This window comes from Oryctolagus cuniculus, chromosome 4 (genome assembly GCF_964237555.1).
Source record: "Oryctolagus cuniculus chromosome 4, mOryCun1.1, whole genome shotgun sequence".
NCBI lineage: Eukaryota > Metazoa > Chordata > Mammalia > Lagomorpha > Leporidae > Oryctolagus > Oryctolagus cuniculus.
This window is the reverse complement of record NC_091435.1, coordinates 70,887,340-70,911,885: the sequence shown is the minus strand read 5'-3', so window position 1 is coordinate 70,911,885 and position 24,546 is coordinate 70,887,340. Positions and strand designations below refer to the sequence as shown.

The following is a 24,546-nucleotide window of genomic DNA, read 5'->3' as shown; positions in this document are numbered from 1 at the left end:
AGTGGAGGATGGCCCAAGTCCTTGGGCCCTGCACCCCATGGGAGACCAGGAGAAGCACCTGGCTCCTGCCATCGGATCAGCGCGGTGCGCTGACCGCAGTGCGCCAGCCGTGGCGGCCATTAGAGGGTGAACCAACGGCAAAAGGAAGACCTTTCTCTCTGTCTCTCTCTCTCTCACTGTCCACTCTGCCTGTCAAAAAAAAAAAAAAAGTACATACTGTAGGCCTGCAGGGCAAACAGAACTCTGGGCAAGATACTAGAGGCTTGAAGTATACCTGTGCTTTACTGTGTTACTACACAACAAGTACTCAGGCAACGTCAGAGTTTGCCCTCAGATAGCAGGTACCAAATGAGTACAGTAGATTCCAGAACAGTACAATAAAGAGCCAAACCAGAAAAATGCACACACATACACATAGACACACATATACATTCAAATATTAGTAGAAGAAGAGATTCCTAAAAATTCCCTATGTGGTCAGTGGAGGTTTTTTCCCATTTCTCTGGTCCCGGGAAAGGGGACTTTGATAATCTCAGTTATACTGCTTTACTGGACAAAGGAATTTCATATGTTGCATATGTTTCACAGATGCAATGGTCAAAAATAGACTTAATTCCCATGAAACTTCTCCAACCCCACCTCCCCAGAGAAGCCCAGGTTAAATAAGCTGGGCTACCAATCTCTAGGAGGATGCTTTTGGTTGATCAGTCAGTGTCAATGAGGCACATTGTAAGTAGGGATAATCAGGGGCACGTGGTTGTAGGAGAAGGGGAACTATGATGCAAAAGAGGCTAATTTTTCTCATAAACTATGCAGCAAAATGACTGATCTTTCTCATGAACTAATTCTACAGAGCGTGTCCTATCCCTGTCTTTCAAGTAATGACAATATCCCTCAAGTAAGTTTCTTCCAAGGTGATCATTACAAAACATAGCTCTGTTAGAGGTATAATACATTTGTTTACAAAATTCAGTCACATTCCTTTATCATGATGGATCCCATATGAGGAAGTTCTTCGTTGACTGGGATACCAAAACAGTTTGCTTGAGTGAAATGTAACTTTTTTTTTTTTTTTTCAGATCACTAAGTATGCTTTCAACTGTGAGTTAATCATTTACTTTCTTGGACTAGGATATTTATAGATCAAGAGTAAATATTTGAATTAAGAATTCTGGTGACGTCCCAGGGGGTATTTCAGAAACTTAGGATAGTAATCCGCTATTCAGCCTAATTTGCCCTCAGCTCATGCCTCAACAGTGTGTAATGGATACACTTGTGGTGGTGTCATTTTCCTTTTATGAGAAATGCAAGGACCCATCTTCTTACTCTCTTTTAATAAAGATTTAGCTAATTTATAGTGTCAAAAGTGGTGGTTTTAGAAATTCAGGCATTGTTGAATTCACTCCAAACAGTTCAATAAAACCTACTAGTAAAATTCATAGGGAGACAATTATTTAAAAACTAACTTTGTCTAACAAAATAATGAATTCATATTTACCATTACTCTCCTGTTGGATCCATATCTCATTATCATTGATTTCTCAAAAGTTTTCATCCAAAGAAACTAGTCCCAGATTATTTACCCTTCATCCAAGGATTTTCCCCCCATTTTTCCCTTTCCACTAGGCCTCCTGTTAACCAGGAGGTCTCAATACCCCACCAGGACACCCCAAAGATGGTCTCTATGAGAGCTGTCAGTTCTCCCCAGGTTAGACTTCTGGCAGTCAGCATCAGTGGCAAGCTCTTGACTTTTTACTATTTAGGCTGGTATGGGTGGAAAAGCAGATATGCAAAGTTCTTAGAATTGTGTTTAAATAAAGAATATGTAAGCTTTAAGTGACAGCCTTAGGAACAAGCTCTTTTATGAATAAAGCTCATCAATGTGATGAGTTTTCCCAGCTGCTTGACTGTTTTGACTCTTGTATTCCAATGAGTTGTTTTGATTTCATACATTCACACACACACACACACACACACACACAATGTAGGCATATGGAGATACACATGCAATACCATTATACACTCTGTACTGTGTGTGTCTGTAACATATATGTATATTATGTATTTACCTATCTACCTATCAATAGAACTAGCAGTAGTAATTGTTTCTAGTGATTTAAATGTCAGAATCTATGAAAATAAGCATTGGCTTAATTTCTTTTGGTTGATTTTTGAGTACCTATTCATACACCTCTGTTCCTGGAAGTCCTCAATGTGCTTATGAGTCTCCACTAGACTCTTAGGTTTATCAGGGGTGGAAAACTTTTCTCTACCAAGGTTATTTGGATATTTAGAACATCATTTGTAGGCCATACAAAATTACCAACTTAAAAATTGGCCTGCTGTAGGTTTATTGAATTTCAAGTTGTGCCAGCAGTTGCCAAATGATTTGGTGGCCTTCTATAGCCTGTAGGCCAGACCTTGCCCATCCCTGCTTTATATGATCAAGACATGTGCAATTGAGGGCCAGTATAGCACAGTACCCATTACTTATTAGAAAAATGTTCACTGCCTAATTTGGTGTTCTCCTTTCTATAAGAATGCTTTTGGTATATTTAATAGAAAATACGTATATAGTTACAGTTGACTTTAGTTGTGAAAATGGGATTGCTATAGCAGCACTTAAATAAAATGAATAGTACTGACCTACCTAGAAAAATTAATTATGAAATAATGGATTACAGTTGCGATAATAGTTTAGGGGACGTTGCTGGTTTAAATTCATCCTGAAATTTATTTATAAGTGGCACAATTAGAGTTTTAAAGACTATCACAACCTTGACTTACTGACATGGGTTCATATAGAACTTGAGTCAGGGTGGTAGGGAGAAGAGGTGGGTAGTGAACTTACTGCTTCACATTTAAGTTCTACAGAATTTCATATTCATATTTGTGGAGTAAGAATTGTCTCTAGGGAAAGGGCATCACGTCTTTTAACCAACATAATTTAACAAATTTGGGTCTTTGCATTAATCAAACTTTATATCAGGTCAGATAACAAAAATTGAATATACTTTTGCATTTAAGGTTGTTTTATTGTCTATATTGCCAATAAACTAAGTTTCTTCAAATACATTTCTGTTCTTGAAAATTCTATTTATTTATCAGATATTTGTTGATTACTACTATTTATTTAGCACTATTCCAGACACTTGGATGCTTATTAGTGAAAAAGGAAATAAATCATCTCATGTTAAAAAATTATCTAGGGGGGCCGGCACCATAGCTCACTTGGTTGATCCTCTGCCTGAGGCACCGGCATCCCATATGGGTGCGGGGTTTTAGTCCCGGTTGCTCCTCTTCCAATCCAGCTCTCTGCTGTGGCCCGGAAAGGCAGTGGAGGATGGCCCAAGTGCTTGAACCCCTGCACTCGCATAGGAGACAAGGAGGAAGTACCTGGCTCCTGGCTTCAGATCAGCATAGCTCTGACCATACCGGCCATTTGGGGGGTGAACCAACGGAAGGGAGACCTATCTCTCTGTCTTTCTCTTTCACTTTCTAACTCTGTCAAATAAATACATTTAAAAAAATATGATCTAGGTAAATAAATAAAATATGTTAAATTTTGATCATTCAGAATGGATGATTCATAAAAGAATAAATTGATAAATTATATTTCATCACAATCAAAAACTTCTCTTTGGAAACATTATTAGGAGGATAAAAAATAAGTCACAAGTCTGTATTTTCAATGAATATATCTGAATTGTACCTAGGCAATATAAAGAATTTTCAAAACTACGTCTTTTAACAAGCTAGTCTTTTAAATGGGCAGAAGATTTGGCCAGGAACTACAACAGAAAAGATATGATGATTGTTTATATGCACTTAAAGGATGCTCTCCATCATTAGGCATTAGGGAAATATAATTTAGAAGCAAGAAATTCTACTACACACCTATTAAAGTGGCTGAAATTAAAAAGAATCACAACACCAAGTATTGATTATGATTTGGAGAAACTAGAATTTCCATTCACTTTTTTTAATAGAAAACACAATGGTTCGACCAAATTAGAAGCAGTCTGAAGTTCCTTAAAAATTTAAACATACTTCTGCTATATAATCCAGCTTTTTCACTCCTACATATTGATGCAAAAGAAATAAAAACATAGGTTCTCATAGTGACTTTTATACAGATGTTCGTAGCAGTTTTATTTGTATCATCTAGAAATTATAAACAACCTAAAAGTCTATCAAGTGGTAAATGAATCAACAAATTGTTGTGTATCTGTACAATGGAGTACAATGCAATAATGAATAGAGTGAATTACGGGTACATGTCACAACGTAACTGTATCTCAGAATTAAAATGCTGACCATAAAAAGGGGGAAAAACGGCTACATACTACAGGATCCTACTTATATAAAATTCTAGGACATGTAAGCTAATGTATAGTGATGGGATATAAGGAAACTTTTAGAGGTGATGAATAATTATATTATCTTGATTATGGGAGTAGTTTTATGTCAAAACATGAAATTATACACTTTTAATTCATGTGATTTATTGTTGTGAATTATACCTCAACAAAGCTGTTTCTTTAAAAAATAGGGCAGGAGTGAAGGAAATTATATGTTGTGGGTGAGAAATTTTAAATAGGTTAGCCTATTTAAATTTGCTTAGAAATACTTTATAAGCATCTCCATTATTTGCCAAAAGTATCATCCCATACAGTTTTCCATCAGCAGATAGCACTATTCCCCTGTATCTGGGGAATACAATCCAAGACTCCCTGTGGGTGTTTATAATCACAGATAATATGATTATATATTATATTTTTCCTATATCTGTAGTCTCATGAGAAAATTTCATTTGTAATAGGCACAATAAGATATTAACACTACAGAACAATTATAACATGTTCTTTTTTTTTAAAACTTTTATTTAATGCATATAAATTTCCAAAGTACGACTTATGGATTACAATGGCTTCCCCCCCATACCGTCCCTCCCACCCACAACCCTCCCCTTTCCCACTCCCTCTCCCCTTCCATAACATGTTCTAATAAAAGTTTTGTGAATGTCATCTCTGTCTTTTAAATATATCTTATTATACCACACTCACCCTTCTTGTGATGATGTGAGATGGTACATTGGCTATGTGGTGAGATGAAGTGAGGTGGGTGACACAGGTATTAAGTTGCTGTCTACTTGTCTGTAAATCCCTTGGAAACAGTTCTATTAATAATGTGATGAAATCTAACATGGTTCCACTCTATTCTACCCAGTATATGAATCAGTCCTTTATCTACTGGTTCTATGCTATATTTGCTACCTACCTATTAGTTGCTTAGCTTTCTCATTTGTCATATTAAATGTTTTGTTATCACAGTGTTTGGAATCAAATCACACTCAGTAAAGAATGTAGTTTAAAGCTCATGAATTATTTGTTTCTAAAATTTTCCATTTAATATTTTTGGACTACAGTTGATCACAGAAAACTGTGGAAAAGGGAAAACCACTGTTTTTGCCAAAAAACAAGGTAGAGTAAATAGATGTTTTAGAACCATCAACTTATTCAGAGCTATCCATTTGCTGGTTTGAAACATCGGACAGATTAACCAGTTTTTTAGGTGGTTTTATATTCTGTAAAATAGACAAAATATAATTTAGTCATGGCGATTAAGACAGTGTACCTAAAGTTCTTTCCTTCAAGTCTGGACACAAGAGGACATAGAGTAAGTGCCTGTCTGCCTGGCATAACTTAAGGTGTGTGAGAAGAATGCTGTATATATCTCATCTTTGGATGGTATTATTGTAGGAATTTCCCTATTTGGGGATATTTCTTTCTTTTTTTTTCAAACTCTGGAATATGCTGTTTGAAAACACAAAAGGGTGAACATTCATTTATATGTTTTGATCACCATCTTCTGAATTAGTTGATTAAATCATTTTTTCTCATTGTGCCGATGGACAAGGCAGTCACTTCAGCCATCCTTTAGGTCTCTGTAAGTGCCACTTATTCCAAGATGTGTTTCTTAACTTCTTTGGAATAGATAAATCTGCCTGTTGTGTAATTCCCTAGCTCTTCACTCTTCTTTCTTAGCTGTTAATGTCTTCCATGTTATGTCTGCCATCCAACTACGGTATATACTCCCTCAAGTCAGAGACAAGTTATGGCTTATTAACTAGTATGTCAAAAAGTACACAATGGAATACTATTCAGCCATAACAAAGAAGGATACCCTGTTATTTCCAGCAAAATGGATGAAACTTGCAGACATCATGTTAAGTGACATAAGTCACACACAAATAACTGCATGTTGCCCCTCATATGTTGGAGATAAAATAAACTTCAATTTGAACATAAAATATTGATTACTAGAGGCTGAGAGGAGTGGGAGGGACAGAGGGAGTTTGGCTTTAAAAAAAGTAGAGGAAGTTGATGTGGTTTATATATTGTGACAAATATAAGATGTTAATAATAAGTGGAGTTGCTTATGAGGTATATGTGAACCCTTTATACAGCTGCACAATTTTTATTTTGTAAATTTAAAACTATTATGAAATAAAAAGTTTTTAAACAGCTAACATATGTCCTGTAACTATGATAAGTGAGGCCCTATCTTAAATGTTTCATGAGTTACCTCATCGCATCTCTAACAATGTGGTATAACCCTTCTCTGTATTTTACAGGTGAAGAAACAGATTGTACCACTTTCTGCCTACTTACACAGCATAATGAAATCTTCCTACTGTTTTTTGTCTGTTTTTTATTTGATTGTCACTACTTGAGTGAGATTTTGTCTACTACATTCTTTTTTTAAAAAATAGGTAATTAGTACAGGTTATAAAACTAATCCATAGGAGACTCTTTACTAATTTGCTAAGCACCAGGAATTATTCCATACACATAGAATACACTGATGAACAATTGTGAAAGGCAGCTTCTAGGATGGCATCCAACGATTTCCATACAGGTACCCTCAGCATCCATATATAATTCCCACTTCATTAGTTTTAGCTAGGCCTAGTGACTTGTTTGTAACTAAGGACAAAATGTCATGGGATGTCACTTATAAGATAAAGTTAAGAAGACTGACTTTCATCTTGGATATCTCTCTGACTGCCTCACCTGGATTTCTGTCCCTGGAGAAAGCCAAATGCCAGTCATGAGGCAAACCTACAGATGTGTGTGCATGACAAGACACCAAGGCTACCAACAACCATCTGAGTGAATTCGAGGGGGATCCCCACACTGTAGTTCAGACTACAGATGAGACCACAACCTTCACTGTGAGTTTGAGCACAATCTCATAAGAGAATTTGATTCTGAGATATCCAGCAATTCTGCAACCAGATTCCCAACCCACAGAAACTAAGAGATAAAAAAGGTTCATTTTTTAATATTTATTTATCATTTTTATTTTTTACCTAGAAACCTTTTAAAGATATACAAACTTCATGCATTTCATATATACAAATTTAAGAATATAGTGATTCTTCCCTCCCTACCCTCCCTCCCTCGCACACCCCTATGCTTCTTCCTCCTCTCTCCCCTAGTCCCATTCTTATTTTTTACAAAGATCTGTTTTCAATTAATTTTATACACATAAGATTAGCCCTACACCAAAAGTTCAACAAATAGTATGAAGAAAAAAAAAAAACAGTTCCTCCACAGTTGAGACAAGTGCCATTCAAAATCATTGCATCTCCAAGTATCAATTTCACTTCTACAAATTACCTTTTAGGTACTCTGTTAGGTACCACAGATCAGGGGAAATTTATGGTATTTGACTTTTGGGAACTGGCTTAATTCAATAAGGGTAATGGTTTCCAGTTACATCCATTTTGTTGCAAATGACAGGATTTCAATTTTTTCACTGCTGTGTAGTATTCCATGGTGTACATATATCATAATTTCTTTATCCAGTCTTTGATGTACATCTGGGTTGATTTCATATCTTAGCTTTTGTGAATTGAGCTGCTATAAACATGGGGGTTCAGATAACTCTTTCATATGTTGATTTCATTTCCTTTGAGTAAATTTCCAGGAGTGGGATGGCTAGGTCATATGGTAGGTCTATATTCCGATTTCTCCATACAATTTTCCACAGTGGTTGCACCAGTTTACATTCTCACCAGCAGTGGATTAGTGTACCTTTTTCCCTACATCCTCACCAGCATTTGTTGTTTGTTGATTTCTGTGTGAAAGCCATTCTAACAGGGGTGAAGTGAAACCTCATTGTGGTTTTGATTTGCATTTCTCTGATGGCTAGTGAACCTGAGCATTTTTTCAGTGTGTCTGTTGGCCATCTGAATTTCTTCTTTTGAAAAATGACTGTTCAAGTTCTTTGCCCATTTCATGACCAGATTGTTTGTTTTGTAGTTGTTAAGTTTCTTGAGCTCTTTGCAGATTCTGGATATTAATCTTTTATCAGTTGCATAGTATGCAAATAATTGCTTCCATTTTGATGGTTACCTCTTCACTTTGCTGAGTGTTTATTTTTCAGTGAAGAAAATTCTCAAGTTGATATAATCCCATTTGTCAATTTTGGCTTCTTTTGCAAGAAGTTTTTGCCTGTGACAGTGTCTTGCAGGATTTCCCCAATGCTCTCTAGTAATTTGATGGTATCGAGTTATAGATTTAGGTCTTCAATCCATTTTGAATGGATTTTTGTGTAAGGTGTAAGGTAGGGATCTTGCTTTGAATTTCTTTATGGAGAGATCCAGTTTTCTCAGTACCATGTGTTGAAGAGACTGTCCTTGCTCCAGGAATTGATTTTTAACTCCTTTGTCCAAGCTAGTAGGTTTGGGGTAACAGATAACTAATATAACAATATATCTAAGAAACTCACCCTCTTGTAATATGCATTCTACTAGAAACAGTACACATAAAATATGAGATATAAATGACAAAGTTATGAGTAAATAGTTCTAAGTGGAAAATAAAGCAGGTTAAAATGAATTGAGAATGCTTTGGGTACCATAATTAGGCAGAGACACCATTCTAGTGGAGATAATGTTTGAAGTAAAATTAAGGAGAATAAAAGAGCCATGTGAGGATCTAGAAAAAGGATAGTCAAGGCAGAGGCAGAAGCAAGACCCCTACCTTACACCTTACACAAAAATCCATTCAAAATGGATCAAAGACCTAAAGGCAGTAGAACTGGCATGGCTTGGTTGAGGGACTGAAACAGGAAAAAAACACAGCGAACAAAAGAAATGTGGTAGGAGAAAAGAGGGACATGAACAGATAATGGACTGTCATGGACTCGACTTTGGTTTTCATTTTTATTGCAAATATACTCAGACCCTTTGTAGGATTTTATTCAAGGGAATAAATTTCAAGGATTCTCTAGGGGCCTGCACTGTGGGGTAGCCGGTAAAGCCACCACCTGCAGTACCAGCATCCCATATGGACACAAGTTCGAATCCTGATTGCTCCACTTCTGATTCAGCTCCTCGCTAATGCACCTGGGAAAGCAGCAGATGGCCCAGATTTTGGGCTGTTTCACCCACGTGGGAGACCCAGAAAGATCTCCTGGCTCCTGGCTTTGCCTGACCCAGCCCTGGCTGTTGTGGCCATTGGGGAGTGAACCATTAGGTGGAAGATCCTCTCTCTTTCTCTCCCTCTTTACCTCTGTAACTTTGCCTTTCAAATAAATAAATAAATCTTAAAAAAATCAACAACAGGATTCTCTAGCTTCAGTTTAGACAATGGATTGTAAGGAGCAACAATGTGAGTAGAGAATTCAAATAAGAGCCAAGATAAGACATTGTCATTTGTGTTAAAGATAATAAGAATTGTTTAGCTTAGGGATGGGCTTTTGGGATCAATTTATGGGATCAGTTTGATGGGGCTTAAGGATGGATTTGATATGATAGGTGAAGCAAAAGGAATCCCTGGTGTTTAGTGTGATCCACTGAGTGAATGGTGGTAGCTTTCATTGACACGGGGTTGAGGTAGTGGAGGCTCTGGTTTGTTTGAAGGAAGAAATGGAGGCATGTATGTTATAGGATCCAAAGTTTTGTTTTGAGTATATTAGGTTGGTCTATATCATGTAAAACTAATTAAGAATGGTACTTATTAATCCTTATTCTGTGTTTTAAATGAATTATTTTGCCTTGGAGAACCTTTTCTAATATCTCATAGTATTTTGCTTCATTATCAGTTTTGCTTTTTATAATCTTGGTGTAGATTATGTCAGAGACTATTTGATTGCTTAAATAACATTATACTGACTCCTGCTTTTCAATATAGTGAATTAATCATATCCAATTTCTTTTATATAATGCTACCAAATCCACTGAGGAAAAAAAAAACTCATGTAGTATTTTTACTATACTTTATTAAAATATAAATATCAAATGCTAGATAAGCTTTGGTCTTTCTTTGGTTCAGACTATGTTAAAACTTTTAATCATCCTTTTTCTGTTTATTAGTGGCTCATTCATTCATTCATGCCCCCCCATTATCTCCAAGTTTGTAGCAACTTTACTGCAGGTCTTTTAAGTGCAGTGAGGAGTCTGAGTGGATCATTGTCTACCTTTTTCTACAAACTCAATAGTGAGAAGTAGTGAGAAGAATTGTGTTAACCTGGTTGAATTTGTTCCATAAAATAAAGTGATAATTGAACTCTAGTGGAAATGTTATTGATACCAGTACTTTTTTGTTGTTATCAGGTAGTGGACCTCTTTCAAACTCAATGTCTTAAAGTACGTTTTAAAAAAAGTTAAATGTCATCTAGACTAGTTCACATCAATGCACACCGTAAGTCGTAACAGAAATGTCTTTATATGAGTGATTCTCTAGCTCACTGGAAAATTTAAAATTGGCCCTCCGATACCAGTATATGAAACTAAAGGGCTGATACTTGCTCTACTAATTCTGAACAATGTGTTGCAATTGCTGTGCATTGTGAAATACTAGTGTGAACTGGCATGTTATAAAATTAAATTGTATTGTATAGTTCATTGTATTGTTCCGTCAGATTTTGATATCCTTGCTTTAAATAATTCATGGGAAGAAATGATCACTTCATAATGCCACAAACTCACAGCAGGCAAAACTAATTTTACACAATATGAAAACAGATTTTATTTATTTAAAAGGAATATTAAAAAACACAACAACAACTTTTTTGACACCAGCTGCTGGGAAATAAATAGACTACTTTATGACAAAAAAATCTTAATCTATAAAAGCTGTTCCTGGGAGACCAAATTGAGAATTATAAAGATACATTTAAATGCACTGGTCAATGCTATAAACCTTATTTTGAGTACAAAGAACTCTCCCATCTTGCTTATTCTCTGGGGGAATAAATCAGTAATGGAAGAAAATTAGCTTTATAAACACCTTCGTGACACCTCTAACACGTAATGATAAGGAAGAGGAAAGCTTTAGGGTCACTTCATGGAACTGCCCCCCTAAATAAGTCTAAACAGCATTTGTAGGTAAACAGTAAGTAGTGTCCTCAGTACAAACTAGAAGTTATTGCTTGGCTTTCTCCAAACCGGACCTTCACTGAAAGTGGAAAAGAATATTTTGGAGTGACCACAATAATTTTTCCTTCACTTTGGCTTTAAGAGTAGATTGAGAAAATAAGGTGAAAACATAATACTGTCTTCTTTGAAAAAGTTTATTAGGTAGGCATTTTTAAATAGATACCATTCATTTTTATACCAAGAAGAAGAAATCCAAATTTTTGAATGTTATAATAGCTCCATAACTGATTCAACCAAATGTTGCCTTCACACCAAGAACAGAACCAATATCATGGGTGAGTCAGAGCTGAATGTCAGGAGCATGAGCATCCAGCATCTAGGCAGGCTGTGGCCCTGTTCCCTGAGGTTAGAGAAGAAAACAAGTGTGGAGAAGGGCAGGGATTGAAGCTAGGGAGTTTAGAGATGGACAAAAAAAAAGAAAAGAGTGAAGTTCAAAAGAATGTTATTTTAGCACCAAAGCATTAACATTCTGTTGTTAATATAAATGTTGTTTATTGAATTTTTACTTTTAAAAAAAGATGTTTAGCTTAAAAACTCTTGCTGACAGTGGAAATGTAAATCTGAAGCTAGGAGACTGACTCAGTCACAGAAATTTATTATTATCTCTGATAACAGCTGAATTCCAGTCTTCTCTGTGTACAGTAAAAGGGGGCAGATTTGTGTATCATGGCTTCATAGGCACCACTGAAAGAGCTTGTCTCTGATTTTTTTAAAAAAACCTTCCTCCTTGAGGGGTTTTGAGTCAGGAGTTAGAAATTCATTTTGGATTTGATAAATTGCAAATCTGAGATACCTAAGATTGGTGCTATTATTCTTTAATTTTTTGAGATATAAAACACTATGTAATTGAATGCTAATATGTTCAATGACTGGTAGTAATCTATTTGATGAGAATGGGTTTTCAGTAGCTTTCTGCATTTCCTAGGGGAAATAACATATACAGAGATAGTGGACTCCCTTTATCCTTAACATATCAGTGAAGTGTAATATATACATAGCAAGTGTTTTCTGGGACTAATAGAAAGAACATTGAAGTTCCAAAATACAAAGATCTAAGTTCGAAGTCTGGCTGAATTCCAGTCTCTCGTTGTTGACCTTGTGTACTCATTTTAAGTTTTCTGTAGTTTCTTTTTCAAATTAAATCTATTAAATATAGTTTGCAATATCTATGAAAAAGAATTCTTGTCATTTATTGAGATAATAGGAAAGATCTTGAGGAAGTTTAGATTGCTAAAATAAGAAAATTGATTTAATATAATTATGAATATCATGTAAATTCTATTTCTCAAAAGCAACATTGTTGCATTTAAGGAGAAACTGGTATGTATGTAATATAAGATGTGTCAGAATATTTATACTGACTGTTTTGCTATAACACAACAAGAGTTATAATGCAAACATTAACCAAAGCAAAGCTGCTGTAGTAAGGTTATTATCACACAACCTGAGTTATATTATGATTTTTCAGTAAATCAGTATATATGTGCCAGAGTATTTTCTTATATATAAATATATTATTTAAGTATTTTTAGAACTATTTACTTAGGAGGCAGTCAGAGAGAGAGGGAGCAAGAGAGACTACGCTCTTATCTGCAGGTTCACTTCCCAAATGCCTACAACAGGGGCTGCCTTGTGACTTTGTGGGTAAGGCCTACTACCTGCAATTCTGGCATCCCATATGGTGCTGGTTTGTGTCCCAGCAGTTCTACTTCTGATCCTGCTTCATGGTAGTTGCTTGGGAAAAGCAGCAGAAGATCGCCCAAATGCCTGGGTCTCTGCACACCTGTGGGAGACCCAGAGAAAACTACTGGCTTCTCACCTCAGCCTAGATCTGCCCTGGCTGATGCAACTACTGGGAGAGTGAACCGAAATACTAAAGATACCTCTCTCTTTCTCTCTCTCTCCCTCTCTCTCTTTATCTCTCTCTCTCTCTTCCTTTCTGTAACTCTTTAAAATAAATACATAAATCTCAAAAAAAAAAAAAATGCTTACCACATCCCACATCTTTTTTTTTTTTTTTTTTTTGACAGGCAGAGTGGACAGTGAGAGAGAGAGAGAGAAAGGTCTTCCTTTTTGCTTTTTGCCGTTGGTTCACCCCCCAATGGCCGCCGCAGCCGGCACACTGCAGCCGGCGCATCGCGCTGATCCGAAGCCAGGAGCCAGGTGCTTTTCCTGGTCTCCCATGCGGGTGTAGGGCCCAAGAGCTTGGGCCATCCTCCACTGCATTCGGGGCCATAGCAGAGAGCTGGCCTGGAAGAGGGGCAACTGGGACAGAATCCGGCACCCCAACTGGGACTAGAACCTGTTGTGCCGGCGCCACAAGGCAGAGGATTAGCCTATTGAGCCATGGCACTGGCCACCTGCCACATCTTATGGCTGGGTCAGGCTGAAGCTGGAATTCAGGAGTTCAATCCAATAATCTCATATGAATGGCAGAAACCCAATTATCTGAGTCTCCACCACTGGATTCCTTCCAGAATCCACATTAGCGGGAAGCTAGAGTCAGGTAACTCAATTACTCTGATGTGGGATGTGAGAGTCTTAACTGGCATCTTAACCGCTAGGCTAAACATCACTGATACATTATTTTAGCATGATAGTGAAAAATTGAACAAATAAATCCAAACATCTCAAATTTCTATTTTAGTTTTTTTTTATTTTTCTAAGATTTTTAACCTTTAGAATACAAAATTCATATTCTTTTGACTGTAATCTTAGCTTTACTTCACCATGAAGCTTCACTTCATAATGAAAAAGTGAGCAGAGAGAATGAGAGTTAAACAGCATTTGAGCAGAATTATTTAAATGCTAAGTTATGGTTATGAAATTGTACATGTCCTGAAATAATGTAGTCATATTTTCAACTTCTCAGACCATTCTATAAGTTAATCATCAAATAATATATTGGCTTAAAATATGCATCAGTCTTTAAATAGGAACCAAGATTGGTCACAACTACGTGGGAGCGGGAAGAGGTTCATTGAATGCACAAATTTTGTGCTAAGATTTGAAACATCATAGCTGTACCTGCAATTAAGGACATTTAACTAAACGTTGATGTTGACTTTGAGCATAGTGAATCTGAGAAAAAAAACATCATGTTTCATAACAGTCAGGAATAAAATGATGTCATTTTTATTTATAGAATAATGTGTTATGCTTAGTTATAAAATGTCAAGGGTTTTGCCATTAGTGAATTTTGGGTGGCTGTCCCTTTGCTCCCTTATGAAATTTACTTTAAGTAGATTGTCATACTCTTTGAAGCCTAATATTAACTTGAAGCATCATGCCTTCATTAGATAGATCTGGAGATGAACAGGAAGTCACTACATTAAACCATAATAAAATTAGCTGAATGTAATTGTGTGTGTGTGTGTGTGTGTGTGTGTATACATCAAGGAACGGGATAATTTTGATAAGGCAGAAGTAGCCAAACCTGAAAGTACTTTTGTTGAACAATGTACTTAGTGAAAGCACTTTTTGTTTGGTTGTACCACCCTGGCATTCCATCCAAACCTGCAAGTTGTGTTTATCCAAGGGGCTTCATTGAGATTCAGCAAAATGACATGGACTGGGCCAGGTGTGGCATACAGAGAGCAGACAGAATTCTGCTGACTTGGTGGAGTAGAACTTGGGGTTATCATCTCAAAAGTAACATTGAATTTCTCTCTGTGCACTTTTAATGCTGTCATTTTCTGGAGACCCATCTATAGTCTCTTGGAGGCTTATTCTCTGTCATGGAAATAATACAGTTAAGCTGCTTGAAATCTCAACAGATTTAATATAAATGTTCAGATAAAAAGTTAGTAATTTAATGGTAGTCTTTAAACATAATTAGTGATGAAATTTAAAGGCCTAAGGGGAATAGAATCACAGAATCCTAGAATAAAATCATATCCTTTAGAGGTATAGTCCCATTGCTCTGTGTAACAAAGGAGCTAGGTAAGGTGACCAGCCCAAGATACTTCATTGAGGGTACATGGAAAAATCAGGCTTACAAGTAAGTGGCCCTTAGTCAAGTGCCTTTCCTAGTCAAGCTTACTTTCTTTATATCTGGATATTAATCTCATACAATGGAATAAATCAGATTTTTTTTCTAGAGTTGTGTTCATGTACTCCTGTAGCATCAATAATACTAAACATTCATATAGCACTTATAAACTGCTAGATATGACCCTAATTGTTTTATTGATTGCCTCTTTCAAGAAATCTTCATAAGAGGGGCCAGTGCTGTAGTGCAGTGGGTTAATGCCCTGGCCTGCAATGCTGGCATCTCATATGGGCGCCAGTTCGAGTTCCAGCTGCTCCACTTCTGATCCAGCTCTCTGCTATGGCCTGGGAAAGCAGTAGAAGATGGCCCACATCCTTGGGCCCCTGCACCCATGTGGGAGACCCAGAAGAAGCTCCTGGCTCCTGACTTCGGATTGGTGCAGCTCCGGCCATTGCGGCCAATTGGGGAGTGAACCATCAGATGGAAGACCTCTCTCTTTCTCTCTCTCTCTGGCTCTCCTCTCTCTGTGTAACTCTGACTTTCAAATAAATAAATAAATAAATATTTTAAAAAAATCTTCATAAGAGCCTTATGAACTAGGTACTGCTGCCTTCTTTATTTCATATTCAGGTGAAAAAATAAAGTACTGAGAGGTTATGTAAACCTACCAAGCAAACAAGACCATTAAGTGGTGACCTGTGGACTTAAACCCAGGCAATTTGGGTTCTAAAGTGTTTACTCCCAACTACTTCAGCTTGTCAGGCATTTTAAAATTAGATACCTATCTAGAAATTCCATGACTACTTTCTCTTTGCTAGAAAGAGCAAAATATAAATGAGTTATAGACAGCCTCATTATATAAAATTTTGGAAGAACTAGATACTTTTACCTAGAAAGGAAGAAATCATGAGATATATACTACAGTTTGTGAAAAAATTGGATTTTACAGTTTCAATGACTATTAAGCTACAGTGGGTCCAGTGACAATGACAAGATGAGTCATGGCTTAATATAGCAGAGCAGCAATCCGAATGGGCAGCCTTGTTAGTGTGTGCCCGGTCAATATATTTCATATATATGTATGACTGGTCCCTATGTCTGTAGAAAGACTGCTGTGCTGTGGTAGGACATTGAAGCACACCTAGGCTCAGTTAGTTGAGAGATAAGGAATATTATTAAATTTAACCTGAAACCATATTGAAAGGTGTGGAGGTGCAAGATAGATCTGGTTTTGAATACTGGCAGTATCATTTGGTAGCTGCCTGGATTTAGTCAAGATATGTAACACTAACTTCTCTGAGTCCCAATTTCTTTTTCTATAATTGGGATAATTATACTGATCTTCCAGAATTGTAAGAGTCAATGAGATCATTATATAAAAGGCTGAGCACTTTGCCAGGCACATAGTGAGTACTTAGAAGATATTAAATGTCTCAGGAGTAAGAGATTCATTAAGTTTTCAAAAATGAACTACAGTGCTAATTACTCATGTGGTAAAAGAAGCTTGGCCTAGCAGGTAATAAGTGGCAGGACTTTATGCTAGCCAATCTCTCACTGCCTTTGGATAAGGGACCATGAATTCTGGATTGTGAAAAGGGCTTATAAAGGAAGCTTTGTACATCAACTTACTTAAAATGCAATAGAGCAGCTTATGATTTAAAAGCATCATGAGGGGGCTGGCGCCATGGCTCACTTAGTTAATCCTCCACCTGCAGCACTGGCATCCAGTACGGACACCGGGTTCTAGTCCTGGTTGCTCCTCTTCCGGTCCAGCTCTGTGCTGTGCCATGGGAGAGCAACAGAGGATGGCCTGAGTGCTTGGGCCCCTGTAACTGCATGGTAGACCAGGAGGAAGCACCTGGCTCCTGGCTTTGGATCGGCGCAGTGCCGGTTGTAGTGGCCATTTAGAGAGTGAGCCAATGGAAGGAAGACCTTTCTCTCTGTCTCTATCTCTCACTGTCCGTAACTCTACCTGTCAAATAAATTTTTTAAAAAAGTATCCTGTGGTGAATCCCTTTATACTGTGAATAATCACACCCTAATTTATCTGTTTGGATTAACCAAGTGAGCCATGGCACTAGCCCCATACACCTACACTCTTATTCCTACAAGATAGACAATGTTTTCATGCTGGACTAGCTTTCAGAAAAATGCAGGATGCCTCTTGGGTTGAGAATGGTTTAGGCTAGGTAACTGCCGAAACACTCAATATACCTTATAGTCAGTGAAAACATTAATTTAACCATGTGTATATATATTTTAATGAGCACACACTCCTATAAGTTGACCTAGACTATAGGGAAGATCATTCCATGTAGCAATGTTAACAGTATTATCTGAACTGAAGAGTAAGCTGTTGAAGAGCAATTTTTGTTATATCTCATTTTCTTCCATTGAAATTTCAGTGGAAATCGATCTAAAATTTTGTCCTGCTACACCAAGCCAAGTAGCATTGGGAAGTTCTATAGTAGAAACAACATTGGATTTGGAATTGGGAAATCTTGTATTTGTTTTTATTTATTTATTTGTAAAGTGGTTCAACAGAAAGAAAGAGATAAAAATGATAGAGATAGAGAAGTCTTTCATCTTCTGGTTAACTCCCCAAACATCCACAGTAGCTGGGACTGGGCCAGGCCAAGCCCAGGTGCCTGGAACTCCCTTTGGGTTTCCCACATGGACGACAGGGACCCAAGTACTTAAGTGATCATCTGCTGCCTCCCAGGGTTCACATTAGCAGGAAGCTGTATCAGAAGTGGAGGTGGCCGGCGCCACGGCTCACTAGGCTAATCCTCTGCCTTGTGGCGCTGGCACACTGGGTTCTAGTCCTGGTCGGGGTGCTGGATTCTGTCCTGGTTGCCCCTCTTCCAGGCCAGCTCTCTGCTGTGGCCAGGGAGTGCAGTGGAGGATGGCCCAAGTGCTTGGGCCCTGCACCCCATGGGAGACCAGGAGAAGCACCTGGCTCCTGCCATCGGATCAGCGCTGTGCGCTGGCTGCAGCGCGCTGGCCGCGGCGCCCATTGGAGGGTGAACCAACGGCAAAGGAAGACCTTTCTCTCTGTCTCTCTCTCTCACTGTCCACTCTGCCTGTCAAAAAAAAAAAAAAAAAAAAAAAAAAAAAAAAAGTGGAGGCAGGACTCAATCCAAATTATTCCAATTGCAGGTGTCCAAAATAATGGCTTACCCAAATGTCCACCCCAGGAACTGGGAACTTGAATAAGACCTGTGAAGTACTAACTATGTGGCATGGGATAGGATGCCACTTGTTTCTATGTCCTAGTGTCATAATTGAAAACTTAAATTGTTGATGTAATTTCTAGCTAAAAATGTTCAGCCATCTGATTCATAAAATGAGATAGAACTATTTTGTTTTTCTCTCTCTCTCTAATGGAAAGATTAGAACAGGAAATCATAGAAAGAACACTTATGAAGAGTTAAGAGGTTGTCTTATGCCAGTCAACAATGCTTGTCACTCTGCCTCAGCTTGAACCCTCTTTTGCAAATGTGAAAATTTAGAAAACATTTTATTTAGCTATGATAGAGATGAATATGAACATAGGCAAACTCAAACCAAATGATTCTTTTCTCCCATTAGCTAGCAAACATTGACCTATGTTTGGAGAAACTTGAATGTATTTGAGAGAAAATGACCTCTCCCACGAATTAATTATATTGAGGACTAAAAAAATTATATCTTTTCATTGATTCCCTTTATTTTCACAGTATCTATGGAATTTTGCCAATTCTTGCTAGAGTGATTTAAGCTCATTATAACTAACTTGGATGAAGTATGCTCTGCAAGTTGAATGGGGGGGATAACATGCATCAGCTTGCACACTTGAACTGTGCAGTACTTCTCGAAAAGGTCCCTTTAAGAGCTTAAGTGACTGCTCTATGAGAACTGAGACCCACTTTGAATTTTCCCAACTTTTCATCCTGTTTGCAGGATGTTGAGAAGCGGTGAATTTATAAATGACCAGGCTTATCTTTTATCAAATGAGAATTTAAAACACATTTTATAGAGATTCATGCATTGTAAAAGGCTACCACTTAGGCCCACCCTGAGTTTCTTATTTGTCAAAAGATTCAAGTTTATTTTTAAGAGAAACTGATAAACTTAATTCAACCAAAGAATAATGAAACCGCAAATTTAAACTGGTAGCACAAAGATTAGAAGTCCCTAATAATCTTTAAAATAATACTGTCAACCTTTAAAATATGAAGGCTATCGAGTTTGCAAAGATCTGTGCAAAGAAGGTCATTGAGGTGCCATATATAATGGCTAGTAGTCACAAATGGCTTAAAAGAATGTTTACATTCTCTTTTTTTTTTGACAGGCAAAGTTAGACAGTCAGAGAGAGAGAGACAGAGAGAAAGGTCTTCCTTTTCTGTTGGTTCACCCCCCAATGGCCGCTGCGGCTGGCGTGCTGCGCCCATCCGAAACCAGGAGCCAGGTGCTTCCTCCTGGTTTCCCATGCGGGTGCAGGGCCCAAGCACTTGGGCCATCCTCCACTGCCTTCCTGGGCCACAGCAGAGAGCTGGCCTGGAAGAGGGGCAACCGGGACAGAATCTGGCGCCCCAAAGGGGACTAGAACCCAGGGTGCCGGCACCACAGGCGGAGGATTAACCAAGTGAGCCGCGGCGTCGCCCGGAATGTTTACATTCTGAAAATGAAGAATTTCACTCATTCATTTCCATTCTTTCCCAAAAAATGTTTTATTCATTTCAGAAGCAGAGGGAGAGAGATCGAGCCCATCTATCCATCCACTGGTTCACTCCCCAAATGCCAACAGTGGCTGAGGCTAGGCCAGGGCTGAATAAAGGAACTAGGAGTTCAACCCAAGTCTCCCATGTGAATGGGAAGAGCTCAGTTATTTGAGTCATCACCACTATTTCTCCAGGTCTTTTTTGGCAGGAAGCTGAGGTTAGGAGCTGGAGACAGGAAACAAATCCAGGTACTCTAATGTAGAACACAGATTTCTTAACTGCTGCATGAAACAGCTGCTCAATTTCCATTCCTAAAAAGAAAATTATTATACATGGATACAGACCATTCCCAATTTTTTAAATATGTCAGCCAAAATCCTACTTAATCTTCCTAATACATAAAAATTAAACATTAGTCAATCAATAATAACAAAATTATTTCCATGTTCTATTTTCTCTTAAAATTGTAGCAAAAACAGGATATATAGCAAAAATGGTTATCATTAGAAATAAGCAGAATAAGTCATTAAACAAATTCAAGAAAATTGAAAGTACAAATTTCTAACATATGGAGTGGATATTAAAATTTAATGGTATAAACAAGGAACATGCAATAAAATTTCTGTATGCCACAGATTGAGAAATATTGAGTATATAATGTGTAATATATGGTATTATAAAACTGTTAATAACATATAGAAGATTGGTTTATATTGATACTATTGTACCAATAATGAATAATGAAAATCTTTTCAATAGATACATAGACTATGAACCTAATATATGTTTAAAATATTTGTAAAAATATACTTGTAAAATAATAGCTTCATTCATTTACACCACTTAAACCCCCTGATTCTTCAGGATATATATGTGGGCATCTAACTTAAATGTAGACTTTAGAGGCCTATTAAGATGTCTATGGGTCTCAAGTTATAAAGCCTGGATGTAAACTACTAGTAGAAATAAGGTAATTACTCGGGACATGCTCAAGCTGACTTACCTCAAACGGTAGAGTTAGAAACATACCAGGGGATTCCAATTCAATCCCATCAAGGTGGCATGTACCAATGCCATCTCACTAGTCCCACTGATCAATTTCTGTTCACAATTGATCATAATGATAGGACTAAGAACCAAAGGGATCACATAAACAAGAGTAGTGTCTGCAAATACTAGCTGATAGAATAAAAAAGGGGGAGAACGATCCAACATGGGAAGTGAGATACACAGCAGACCCATAGAATGGCAGATGTCCTAAACAGCACTCTGGCCTCAGAATCAGCCCTTAAGGCATGCGGATCTGGCTGAAAAGCCCATGAGAGTATTTTAGGCATGGAAAGCCAAGACACTCTGGGGGAAAAAAAAAACCTAAATGAAATCTCCACGAGTGAGATCCCAGTGGAAAGAACGGGTCATCAAAGAAGGAGGTACCTTTCTCTGAAGGGAGGAAAGAACTTCCACTTTGACCATGGCCTTGTTTAAATATGATAAGAGTTGGTGAACTCAGGGGGCTTCCATAGCCTTGGCAGCTCATGACAAGAGCCTAGGGTGATTACTGATGCCATAAACAAGAGTGTCAATTTGTTAAGTCAATAACAGGAGTCACTGTGCACTTACTCCTCATGTAGGATCTTTGTCCTTAGTGTGCTGTACATTGAGATTTAATGCTATAACTAGTACTCAAACAGTATTTTTCACTTTATGTTTCTGTGTGGGAGCAAACTGTTGAAATCTTTACTTAATGTATGCTAAACTGATCTTCTGTATATAAAGAGAATCGAAAATGAATCTTGATGTGAATGGAAAGGGAGAGGGAGTGGGAAAGGGGAGGGTTGTGGGTGGGAGGGACGTTATGGGGGGGAAGCTATTGTAATCCATAAGCTGTACTTTGGAAATTTATATTCATTAAATAAAAGTTTAAAAAAAAAGAAGGTAATTACAAGGAAAAAGAAGAACCAAGATCAGGGTCTGCTTGAAGTGTTTGCATCTATATTGAAGTATTGGGTATGGATACCATGATAGAGTCCAACTTAGGTTAAATCAGAGCATATTTTCTGAGGAATACCTGGTTTTCTTACTGGAGACTTGAGAATTCATAAAGCCCAAGAGCACCCTCTAGTGAAACTTCTGGAATAGGCCTAAGGGGCTTGCTCTTGACCTCAGCTCTCCCTTGCATATGACCTTTCACTGCCCAAAATATAAAATCTGGAGTTCTAATATCTGATCTTATCATCAAGCAGTCCCTATATCACAGAAAAGGTGGTATGCTTTGCAGGTGTTTCTAGTTGTAGAAATGCTTAAAAATGGTAGGACCTAATATCCCATTGATCCCATGATTTTTGTTTTTACTTATAATACTAATCTACCACACATGAGCTATATATTCTCATGTGTTAAAATTGTTCTTGGAACTAATATAACTAAAGAAATCATAGGAAACATGAGAAATGTGAAACTGAATTGTTGTTCTCCTGCCCTACCTCTACCTTTCTCAAGTATCTCAATCTTGGAGCAGATACTTGTATACTGTATCCAGGTACATGGCAATAATAGATGTCACAGGTAGAGGCTGAGATTTTAAGTAAAGATGCAAAGTTATAAGAGTGGTGAAACATTGTTATGTGTGCCTTCAGAATTTTTAGAAATGACTATAAAGCAGGCCAGGTCTTGGCTGTTAGTTAAAGCTGTGAATATATTACTCACTTAGATTGGTTACTGTTACAAGAATAAAGCAAGTTATTTTATAGGCATTTTGATATAAAATGCAGTTGTTTGGGGGAAGGCCTTTGGCCTAGGAGTTAAGACACTGATTGGATGCCAGCATCCCATATCAAAGTGCCTTGATTTGGATCCCAGTTTCATTTCTGATTCATACTTCCTGCTAATGTGCACCCTGGGAGACTGCAGATGATGGCTAAAGTACTTGGATTTCTGTTATCTGTGTGGGAAACAGAGATTGAATTCCTGACTCCATGCTTCCTCCTGTTCCAGCCCTGGTCATTGTGGGCATCTGAAGAGTGAACCAGGGGATGGCAACTCTTTCTCTCTCCCTCTCCCTTTCTTAATCTAATTAATTAATTAATTAAAACTTTGATGATCCTACTCTTCTTAGTTCAGAGATCTAAATCTGCCACTTTAGGGGGAAAAAGCCAAAAACAAAAAACCCTGTTGTGCCCTGCCTGAATAAGGGCAGCATCAGGGCTAAATCTGGATCTCTGTGCCCATTCTAGTGTTCAATATGCTATAAGAACTCACTTATTAATGGACTCGTAATGTAGTTTCACAGTTTCATTCTCACTGGTATTGCTTTTTATGGCTTTAATAACTTATAATCATCTCTTCACACTTAGAATAAAAAGTGTGTACCTTTCAATTTCATCTCTTTTCTATCTCTATTTCTGTGTAGGAAGGAATAAGTTACTGTTGTGGTTACTATTAGGAAGAAAACAAAAACATAATCATTTGATACAAGTCATACTTATATTAAAACACTGTGCCACACTCTATTAACTTTGTACACTTAAAAAAAATCTGGTTACCTATAGATCAGATTAATATTCTGATACTACTGATAACCATCCCTGAGATTCTATTCTTCCAAATTGTGTCTGTGTTTCAATAATACTTACCTCCTAGTGTTCGTGGAAAGATTACATGAGCAAATGCAAATAAAGCACACGAAACATGGTTGGCATTCATTAAGTACAGTGTGTGTATTGAATGTTGATGTGTAATTTCAGAAAAAGAATAAGACATTCTTAAGATTATTCAATAGAAGACAGAACCATGAACTTCTATTAAAGATTCTTATATCTTAAAAATAAAATAAAAACTCCAAGATCTCAAGTTACTGGTTTCAGTTGAGAATGATTACACAAGAAATAGATACTTGGCAAGCCACAGTTCATACTCATGTTAGTTGAGTATAAGTGCTTGATTCTTTCATTGTATAATTGGTTACTACTGTGTTAATCATGAATTTAATCTTAATCTTAACCACATAGGACTTTAGAATTCAACCTTGCCTTCTCTCATGTTACTGTTCATGTTCAGAAGGTGGGGATGGTTACGTATGACCAAGGCACAATTATATACTTCTGATTTTGCTGAAAAGTTAGTAATTTTGTAATGGTAGCTTTATTTTCTGATCTTGGCTTATTTTGCTATTCCTCATCAGAGTGTTAATGTTGGACTCATAAAGTATGTAAATATTCCAGTTAGAAGCAATCATGGATATCAGCAATTCTGATCCTTCCATCTTATAGATGAAGAAACAAGATATCATGGAAGAAAGCTAGCCAATTTTCCTTCTACATGTTGGTTTATAGTGTTAGGTCCTACTTCCTTATTTTTCTAAAAATAATTGATCTGAAGAAATAACTGTTTCATTTTACATT

The 24,546-nt window shown here is 37.3% G+C and overlaps 1 protein-coding gene across 29 annotated transcripts in view; it reads left to right on the top strand.

The window, feature by feature from the left end:
- The window catches only part of ZBTB20 (zinc finger and BTB domain containing 20), an 877,267-nt gene that overhangs the window by 328,785 nt on the left and 523,936 nt on the right, over window positions 1–24,546 (top strand). The gene's annotated exons all lie outside the window — the stretch shown is intronic.